Source organism: Podarcis pityusensis, assembly GCF_964106645.2.
Source record: "Podarcis pityusensis genome assembly, chromosome: 8".
In the NCBI taxonomy this organism is placed as follows: domain Eukaryota; kingdom Metazoa; phylum Chordata; class Lepidosauria; order Squamata; family Lacertidae; genus Podarcis; species Podarcis pityusensis.
The window spans coordinates 17,904,747-17,914,947 of record NC_138033.1 but is presented as its reverse complement, the minus strand read 5'-3'; the positions used below and the strand labels follow the sequence as shown (position 1 = coordinate 17,914,947).

The 10,201-nt window shown below is 44.0% G+C and overlaps 1 long non-coding RNA gene across 1 annotated transcript; it reads right to left on the bottom strand.

Moving 5' to 3' along the window:
- Positions 1–326: 326 nt before the first annotated feature.
- Positions 327–1,887, bottom strand: LOC308482353. The gene is made up of 3 exons (XR_013989244.1): positions 1,010–1,887; positions 832–919; positions 327–559 (listed from the first exon to the last, which is right to left on the bottom strand). It is a non-coding gene; the product is annotated as an uncharacterized lncRNA (long non-coding RNA).
- Positions 1,888–10,201: the final 8,314 nt, after the last annotated feature.

Below are 10,201 nucleotides of genomic sequence, written 5' to 3'. Positions count from 1 at the left end.
CCCTCCTCCTCCTCTTCTTCTTCTTCTTCTTCTTCTTCTTCTTCTTCTTCTTCTTCTCCGCCTCCTCCTCCTCCTCCTCCTGCAATTGCTGGTATCCAGTTCTGAATTCCGGATGTCAGCCCTTAATAGTCTTAACTTCCATGAATTTAGTTCTTCCTTCAAGCCATCCAAGCCAGTGTCCATCACCACCTCTTGTGGCAGAAAATTCCAAATTTTAACTCTATGCAGTGTGAAGAAATACTTTCTTTTATCTGTTCCAAATTGTCCAACATTCAACTTCATTGGACGGCCCCAAGTTCTCTCCTGCACCCCAGAACATTCCCACAGTTCTGGTATTATAATCCATTTTCTCCACATGGTGCCTGATTCTGTAGACTTCTATCATGGCTTTCTCTTGCTATTTTTCTAAATGGAAAAGTGCAGCTGAGAGCAAAGCCTAGACTGGATTGGTGAGGCAAATCTGGACAGTGGAAAGTCTTACCTCCATGAAGAAGGAGGCCAATAAGAGAAGCTTGAGACAAGGGCTGGGAGAGTCAGGAGAATCCAGGTCTTGCACACCCTGTGGAGAGGCAGAAAGGAAGCAATATTATGAGAGAGGTGCAAAGGCAGGCAGAGATAGAGGCAGGCTCATTTCAGTGTTATGTGCAAATATTCTGGAAGCAAATAACATGGAAAGGAGCATCCAACTTGTGCTACATCCTGCTATATTTATGGAAGTGTCTTTTATGTTGTGTGGAGGCTAAACTGTAACACAGAATTAACAGGGAAACATCAGCAAAATGGAATAACCTGCTATGTGAATGCAGCCAGAGTCTGATCTTTATTTATTACCCTGATTCGTTTGCAGAGAGATTGCACGCCTTCCTTTCTCATTCAATCATCCCACCCTTTTCAAGGCGTTTCCATGTCACTTTCCAACCTGCAGAAGGTCCATTGAAGAGAAGAGAAAGAAGCTGATTTATTTCTCCAAGGCAACAGAGTGCTTTAATCCACTTTTAACTGTGCAAACCTAATGTTCTGGTCTGACAGTCTGGAGGTGCCCTGCAGCTAAAGAGCCTGCAGGGCTTGGGAAAATTAAAACCCTGTTGCGGTTGGTGGCTTCCATTGGTGGTTTTTGCAGGATAGCACCGGTAAATGCACAAAGCTGTAGACTAGAGTGGGGGGGAAGGTCTATGCTATGAGCAGCAAGATCCAGCTCTCTGTGATCACAAGGGCAGGGGGGGAGAGAGAGAATAAAAAAAACATTCACTCTCTCAAAGGAAACAAAGTCAGGATGATTAGAACCAGCAGCAAAAGAAAGGGCTTCTTTAACAGAGAACATAACTAGCTTAGAGAACGAGGGGTCGCATGACTACAATGTGATGGGCACTGGCTGCAGTGGAGTGCTTAGGTATTTTTAGTCTCTGGGCTTGATGGGCTTTATGGGAAGAAGACATCTTTTTGAAGTAGTGGTGGTGATGTTGCTTCATTCCTTCCCAAATGTAGCAAACCAGCCCTTTGGCGATAGAATCGTAGGGTCGAAAGGGACCATGAGGGTCATCTAGTCCAACCCTCTGCAACACAGGAATCTTTTGCCCAGCATGGGGCTGAAACCCATGACCCTGAGATTAAGAGTCTCGTGCTCTACTGTCTGAACTATCCCAGATTAATGGAGTTGGGGCGCCTTCCTCCTCATTCTGCTGGACACCTTGCTGAAAGTCCTGCCCTGATGGTACCTTTGCTATAGCGCAACTTATTTTTAAAGGGGGTTGGCCAAATGGATGGAGGATAGACCAGTGGGAGATGGTCCATCAAGACAACTGGGGCACTGCCGTCAACAACCTCTGCCTTCCTTCCTACTGACAACCAGTCCTCAGTCTCAGCCCTTGTAGAAAACAACAGAAAAGAGCAGGGGACAGTGGTACCTTGTATTACAATATTACAGTATTACAGTACCTTGTATTACAGTATTAATACCTTGTATTACAGTACCTTGGTACCTTGTACCTTGGTACCTTGTATTACAGTATTACAGTAATACAGTATTACAGTATTACAGTGGTACCTTGGTTCTCAAACTTAATCCATTACAGAAGTCCGTTCCAAAACCAAAGCGCTCCAAAACCAAGGTGCACTTTTCCATAGAAAGTAATGCAAAACAGATTAATCCGCTCCAGACTTTTAAAAACAACCCCTAAAACAGCAATTTAACATGAATTTTACTATCTAACAAGACCATTGACCCATAAAATGAAAGCAATAAACAATGTACTGTACTATAAAATAAATAAGACAGTATTGTCTTTTTTTTACCTGCACTGATGTTAGTCATTGTGGGGGGGCTTTTATCCATTTCCGCAGTCACACAATCAATCAATCAGTAGCTGAATTGGGTTCCACACAGTCACAAAAACAAATTAACCGAAAAAGCCACAAAAACGTGAAATAAATAGCAAAAACAAAAGCGCCAAACTTAATCCATTCCAGAAGTCCATTTGACTTCTGAAATCTTCGAAGCGAAGCTTTGAAGGTGCCTGGCAAACAATAGCTGACAGCCACATCGGACATTCAGTTTCCGAAAAATGTTCGGAAACCGGAACACTTACTTCTGGGTTTTCGGCATTTGAGAACCAAGGCATTTGAGTACCAAGGCATTTGAGAACTAAGGTACCACTGTAATCCTTTGGCTCTGCCTATCAGCTGGCTCTGGCTCCACCTACTGTTGGCTTCCTGCTTTCCACCCTGCCAGTCACAATGAGCACCAGCTACCACTGGGGTAGACCTAGTCAAACACCTCTCCCCACCCTCTCTCTCCCCTTTGAAGTGGTACCATTCAGGATTCTATAACCTCGGTCTACTTAGGGGTGGGGGGAAATATATTTTTCAGCCAGGAAGCCACATGCCCTCATTCAGGGCATATTCCAGTGGTAGGCAGGGGGGCAGGTGCAGAGGGGGAAAATGGTCTAAGCAACAGATGCTAGTGACAAAAGCAGTAGCTTACATTGCAGCCTTGCTAAAGCCAGGGGTTAGGAAAATAGGAAGATGCCTTATATGGAGTCCAAGCAGGGGACCAGAACATTTGGACTCAAACCCTCATCATCTGCGTCCAGCATGGCTAATTTTTAAAAATGTATTTATGTATTTATTAAATTTCTATACCACCCTCCCTCCGAGGATCACAGGGCAGTTTGCAATATAAAAACAGAAAAATGCATAACATAGCAAGAAAGCTGTAGCCTGGAAACATCTGCAGGGCCACATGTTCCCCATTGATGCCCCACTGCATATATAAGTCCAGGGGGTTCAGCAGAGCCTGCTGCTATTATTATTATTATTATTATTTTATTATTATTATTATTATTATTATTATTATTATTATTATTATTAAAATTTGCATACCGCCTTATACCCACAGGTCTCAGGGTGTTTACAGCATAAAATCGCAATATAAAAACACAAAATACATAATAAGAATAAAAACAAAAACCACCCAATTACCCCACTCCCAAATACGTGTTGCAGTTCTCCTTGCTTTCATTGTGCTATATCAACTTTTGGGATGCAGGTGTCGAAATCAAATGCCAATTCATCGGATATTTTTATTTGTTGTTTATTATGTTTATTTACTGTTTATATAGCACCACCAATGTGTACAAGTGCTTTAAAGAGGAACAGCATGACAGGCCCCCGCCCTGAGGGGCTTACATTTGGAAAAAAAACAACTTGGCTTTCTGGCTGCTAAGTCTTTTTACCTCTTGGTCCATCACATTACTAAACTATTTGTGAAGCCAAACCCTTTTAAAACCATTATTATCTATTGGGAGGATGTGTCGAGACTTTCAGGATTCTAACGAGACTCCTTGAGCCACGGGAAACGAGGTCGCATGTGGCTCACAGCCGTCCCCGTTCCTCGTTAAGTCTTTCCATCCCCTAATGAAGCCAGTCTGTGATTTAAGGCGGAATTAGTTTTATGCAAGAACTAATTAACATTTTGCTGAGCCATCTTGCCCAAGGTCAAGTACACATAGTGTTGATGGAATCGCTTTTCTCAACCAGCTCGCTGTATTGACAAGCCTCATAAAAACACAAAACAGAAGATCACAAGCTCATAAGAATGACAGCGCTGCTGGAGCACAGCCCATTAGGCTCTCTAATCCCATCAACTCCCCGAAGGCGACAAGACACATTATCCCCCAATAGATAGTGCCTGTCGCAAGCCTTTCTCCTTACAGTCGCAACCTGCCCCAGCAGCCTATTCTGTTACTGATCGGTGCTTACTGTTCAAAAGAGTAAGGCTGTGCACACACTTTCCCCTCTCCCTCAAAGAATTCTGGGCATTGTAGTTTTTAAAGGGTTGCTGGGAATTGTAACTCTATGAGGGGTAAACTCCAGTTCCCAGAATTCTTTGAGGGAAAGCATGTGCTTTGAATGTGATTTAAAAGGACAGTGTGCTGCATGGCTGATATTGAATCAGACCACAGCTGATTTAGCTCCATAGCTCCATCAGTAGAGCACGAGACTCTTCATCTCAGCGTCATGGGTTTGAGCCCCATGTTGGGTGAAAGACTCCATGTGAATGTGTCTTTTGATGAACTGAGTAAAAGACTATGAGTCATGGGGGTGGCGAGAGGGTGTGTATGAATTCAGCAGTGCTTAGTTTATTTTTGGTTGTTAGTTTGTTAATATTGTTAATGTTGTTTTGTAGAGTGCTGCGATGCTTTGTGAATTTGATAATATGATTTTTCTTGTGGTTGTGCTGTTTAGCCTTTTTGTTTTGTGGTGGTTGTTTTACTGATGATTTGATCATTATTTTATATGATCTATGTTGTAACTGTGATGTTCTGTTCTGTTGTTATTTATTGTGTGTAAGCCGCTTTGTGACTCGAGGGAGTGAAAAGAGGTGTAGAAATATAAGAAACGAAATGAAAACGAGACCGCTTGCGGACTTCCCATAGACATTTGGTTGTCCACTGTGAGAGCAGAGTTCTGGAGTTGATGGGTTTTGGGACTGATCCAGCAGGTCTCTTCTCATGATAACAGAAGCACAGAGAAGGCTGCCATTGACTGACTCACAGTACCTTTTGTTCTTACGCTTTTGAGTAAGCTTTCAAAAAACAGACGCAAAGAGTTTCTTACATTTCCAGAGCATATTGGCTGCAACCTGCCAAATGGCATTAGATACTCGCTGTGCCATCCTGAGCACAGTTGCTCAGAAATAAGCCCCACCGTGTTCAGTGGAATTTACACCCTACTAGGAGCGTTTACAGGGACATGGGTGGCGCTGTGGGTTAAACCACAGAACCTAGGACTTGCCGATCAGAAGGTCGTGGTTCGAATCCCTGCGACGGGGTGAGCTCCCGTTGCTCGGTCCCTGCTCCTGCCAACCTAGCAGTTCGAAAGCACGTCAAAGTGCAAGTAGATAAATAGGTACCACTCCGGTGGGAAGGTAAACGGTGTTTACTTGTGCTGCTCTGGTTCGCCAGAAGAGGCTTAGTCATGCTGGCCACATGACCCAGAAGCTGTACGCCGGCTCCCTCGGCCAATAAAGCAAGATGAGCGCCGCAACCCCCGAGTCGGTCACGACTGGACCTAATGGTCAGGGGTCCCTTTACCTTTTTAGGAGCTTTTACGGATTGAAGACTGTGGATGGAAAAGGAGCCTCAGGTTTCCTTTTTTTAATAATCTGATTGCATGTTCACATTGCATAAGAACGTAAGAATAGCCTGCCCCATCAGGCCAAAAAGCCCCTTTAGTTGAGCATCCTGTTCTCATAGGGACCAACCAGATGTCTACAGGAAGTCTGCAAGCAGGATCACGGCAGCAATAGTTTGTCAACCCCAACAACTGGTATTCACTGGAAGTAGTTCATAGCCATCATGGCTAATAAGTTAACGGTAAAGATAAAGGACTCCTGACAGCTAAGTCCAGTCACAGACGACTCTGGGGTTGCGGCGTTCATCTCACTTTACAGGCCGAGGGAGCTGGCGTTTGACCACAGACAGTTTTTCTGGGTCATGTGGCCAGCATGACTAAGCCGCTTCTGGCGCAACCATGATGGAAACCAGAGAGCGGTGCATGGAAACTCCGTTTACCTTCCCACCAGAGTGGTACCTATTTATCTACTTGCACTTTTTGGCATGCTTTCGAACTGTTGGTTGACAGGAGCTGGGACCGAGCAACGGGAGCTCACTCCATCGCAGGGATTCAAACCGCCGACCTTCTGATCAGCAAGCCCAAGAGGCTCAGTGGTTTAGACCACAGCGCCACCCACGCCCCCCATCATGGCTAATAGCTATGGATAAAAAGGGATGCCTCTCCCCAATTCCATGGAAATATTAGGGTTCAGAGTGACTGTCTCTGGAGATGCAGGGTAGTGGATCTGCTGCGAGGATGTCAATGGACTACACAAACAAATGGCCATTGCAACTGGGGCTGATGGGAGTTGGAGTCCAGCAACATCTGCAGGGCACCATATTGGAAAGGCCTTGATCTGTAGCACACTAGGGGTGTTTACGCCACTTGTCTCCTCTTGTCCACACAGAGCACGTAGCAGTATCTTACAACTCCCCTTTTATGGTAGGTATAAATAAGGATGGAAGGAGCTGTCATTTTCAATTCTCTCAGTTTCTCATTCTTTTCAGTCTTAAATTCAGTTTGTGTAGGAATCTGCATTTATTTAAAAAAACCCTCATGAAAATTCACCAGCATGTTAGCACGAATTTCTCCTTGTAAATTTTGTACACAGCTTTGACAAATGTACAAATTTGTAGAAGCAATATAATCCCAATATAATGCATTTTAGCAAGTTATATTACTTTTTAAAATCACACTTTCCCCAAATAGATGTGTTTTTGAAAACACTGGCTGGAGAATTGCATCGCAAAATTCGGATACGCGGCTTTCAAAGGCTAGCTGTGTTTAGATTCTCATCTTGTTTCAGAAAGAGCGGATTTGAGAAGTTCGGGTTTAAACGCGAAATCGATTTTCTCCATCTCTAGTACAAACGCCAGCTGTTATTATTGTGTCTTTGTCATCCAAGTATACACTCACGGTGTTTGGTTTTGAAGAAATCCATCTGCTGATGAGTGTTGGCATATGTGTCAGAAAGGGTGCCCAAATGTCTGTGATCTCTTCATTCGATTTGCATAAGAGTCCTCTGGCCCACTGAACATGTTCAGTCACTGCCATTGCCCTCACATCGTGGGCTATGAATAGCTTTGATGCAGCCACTGGGATGCACTGACTCCATATGAATATACGAGGCTTCGGTGATGTGATTCATTTGTGCTGGGCCATTTGGTGATGCTCCCTGGAGACCACTGTATAAGCAATCAATCATCCTTGGTGTAATGCATTTCCAGGGCTGTTCGAACCTAAAGTGTCAGCCTAAACAAACTGTTTGCACAGGGAGGGCAGCAGAGAGCAAAGCAGGTCTCTGAATTATTTCCGTCAATTTCAAGAAAATCAAAGAGGGAAAAGCTGCAACAGGCCCCAAATTGCTTGCTCCTTGCCCCTTCTCTGTGTGTATATAGTATGTTGTTGTTGTTTTTAAGTTTTTATTTATGATTTTCAGTTTTATACATTTCAGTGATTTTACAATCATTTTAACATTTCAAAACTTGACTTCCTTCCCCCTCTTTCTGCAGTTCCTTAAATTTATTTTTAATATTTTCTGCATATCCAAATCAACTTAATTTGCTCATTTATTCATCTACTTTAAATATATACTCGTGTAAAACTGCATATTATTACAATAATCCTGCCAATGTTCTTATCTGTTCACAATCTGTTTGTAAATATGCAATAAACCATTTCCATTCTTTTTTATAAAAAGTTTGTTGATTTCTTATTTTTCCAGTACTGTATGTTTCACAGTTTCTGCATACAGTGGTACCTTGGTTTAAGAACAGCTTAGTTTATGAACAACTTGGATTAAGAACGCTGCAAACCCGGAAGTCGGTGTTTTGGTTTGTGAACTTTGCCTTGGAATGAGAACATATTTTGCTTCCTGTTGAGTGTGTTCCATTTGTAAAATGAGTTCCCCGCTGCTATGGGAAAGCACGCCTTGGTTTAAGAATGCTTTGGTTTAAGAACAGACTTCAGGAACTGATTACTGTAAGTTCGTAAACCAAGGTACCACTGTATTCCATATCCATTCTTCTTTTGCTCCTCTTCCCCTTATTTTTGCAAAAGGTTCTTATGTGGGTGGTTGCAGGCTAGATCCAGGCTGGAATCTCTAGGTAGGGCTGGGAATATCTCCTGCTGGAAACCCTGGAGAACCAGTGCCATTGCATGTAGGCAATACTGAGCCAGATGGACCAGTCTCTGACTCTGTATAAGACAGCTTCTGTGTTCCTGCATGCAGTGGGCACTACTCATGGGTTAACATGCTTAGTACAGGCAACTCCCTATTTACATGGGGGTTGCATTCCAAGGCACCATGTGTTTAAGTGAAATAGTGTATGTCGGGAACACCATTGAAAAAGCCTGCAAAAACCCTCTAGACCAGGGGTCAGCAACCTTTTTCAGCCATGGGCCGGTCCACCGTCCCTCAGACCATGTGGTGGGCTGGACTATAATTTGGGGGGGGGTGAACAAATTCCTATGCCCCACAAATAACCCAGGGATGCATTTTAAATAAAAGCACACATTCTTCTCATGTAAAAACAAGCTGATTCCCGGACCGTCCACGGGCTGGATTGAGAAGGCGATTGGGCCACATCCGGCCCATGGGCCTTAGGTTGCCTACCCCTGCTCTAGACCCTTGAAAAACCCTTGAATTTTATTTTAAAAATCCTCCAAACTCCACCACAAACTCCCTCTAAACCTCCTTGCTCAAATTCCAAGTCTACACAGGCTTCAAAGGCTCATGGGATTGCATTTGCAAAGGCTTGTGGGATTGCTAGATGCAGTTTTTGTGCCATTTTCGCAAAAATGTGCCATTTCCCCATTTTAGGGCTATTTTTTGCCTCTTTTCGTGCCACTTTTGTGGCAATGCATGCATGCACGGTTGCACAAGCCTTGAGCCATACGTAAATGGGGAGTTTCCTGTGCTGCATTGTAAATGTCCCAGTCGTGACCTTTATAAGTCCAGGCACTTTCTAGGTGCTCCAAAAAGGAAGCCCAGTAAGGGACAGGTGACTGGAGTATGATGACCTTCAGTAACACTGAATTAACAGGCAATACCTTGTTCCCAAAAGCCATGTGATGTCCAAGAGCAGAGCAAGCAAAGAGAGGTTATATTTCAGGTAAGGCTGATGATGAGAAGCTGTTGATGGAAAGGATCAGGCTGCTCCAAACTGGCCAAGTCCGATGTTGTGTTAATTAAGTTACTTCTTTCAGAAGAGATTACCTGGAATCTAGGACAAGGAGTGCCTGAAAAAGAGGTGTCCTCAGAGTCAACCACAAGACGAGCTGTTCAGGTGCCTACCTTGGTAGTTGCCACAGAAATATCTCAAGAGGGGGATGAAAGAGGAAGTCAAAGAGGGGTGGAGAACCTGTATGGTGGACATCCAATGAAGCTGCACATTGGAAGCTTCAGAAGCCCATCCCTGTCTAGATGACCCACAGGTCCCTTCCAGCTCTACAATTCTATGATTCTAGGACTGATGAAAGAATTAGCTTCTTCACACTGTAGGATTTGATCCCACAAGGAACAGTGATGGAAACCAGCTTGGATGGCTTTAGAAGAGTAGACAAATTTCAGAGGAATGAGGTTACCAGTGGCCACTAGTCATGATAATCATGTTCTACATTCAGGATGCTTCTGAAGGCCAGTTGCCGGGAATCACAGTTGGAGAGAGTTGGGAGCAAAGGTTGGGTGGCCATCTGTCATGGATGCTTTAGCCGATATTTCTGCATTGCAGGGGGTTGGTCTAGATGGCCCTTGGGGTCCTTTCCAACTCTATGGTTCTGTGATTCCATGTGAGTGCTGTTACGCTCATGTCCTGCTTTGTAGGCTTCACAGAAGCATCTGATTGGTCACTATGAGAACAAGATGTGAGACTAGTTAAGCCATTGGCCTGATCCAACTCTTATACACAGGCGTCCCCCACTTACATGCAATTAACTCACGTGCAACCACATATACACGCAGCACCGGGAAATAGATTCAAACCAGGAAATGGCAGGAGACAGCTGGAGAGTCCTCATGGCTTGAGAGGAGACCCTCCTCAGACGCTGAAAAGAACTTTAGTAAGGGCAGAGCAAGCCCCAAAGAGAC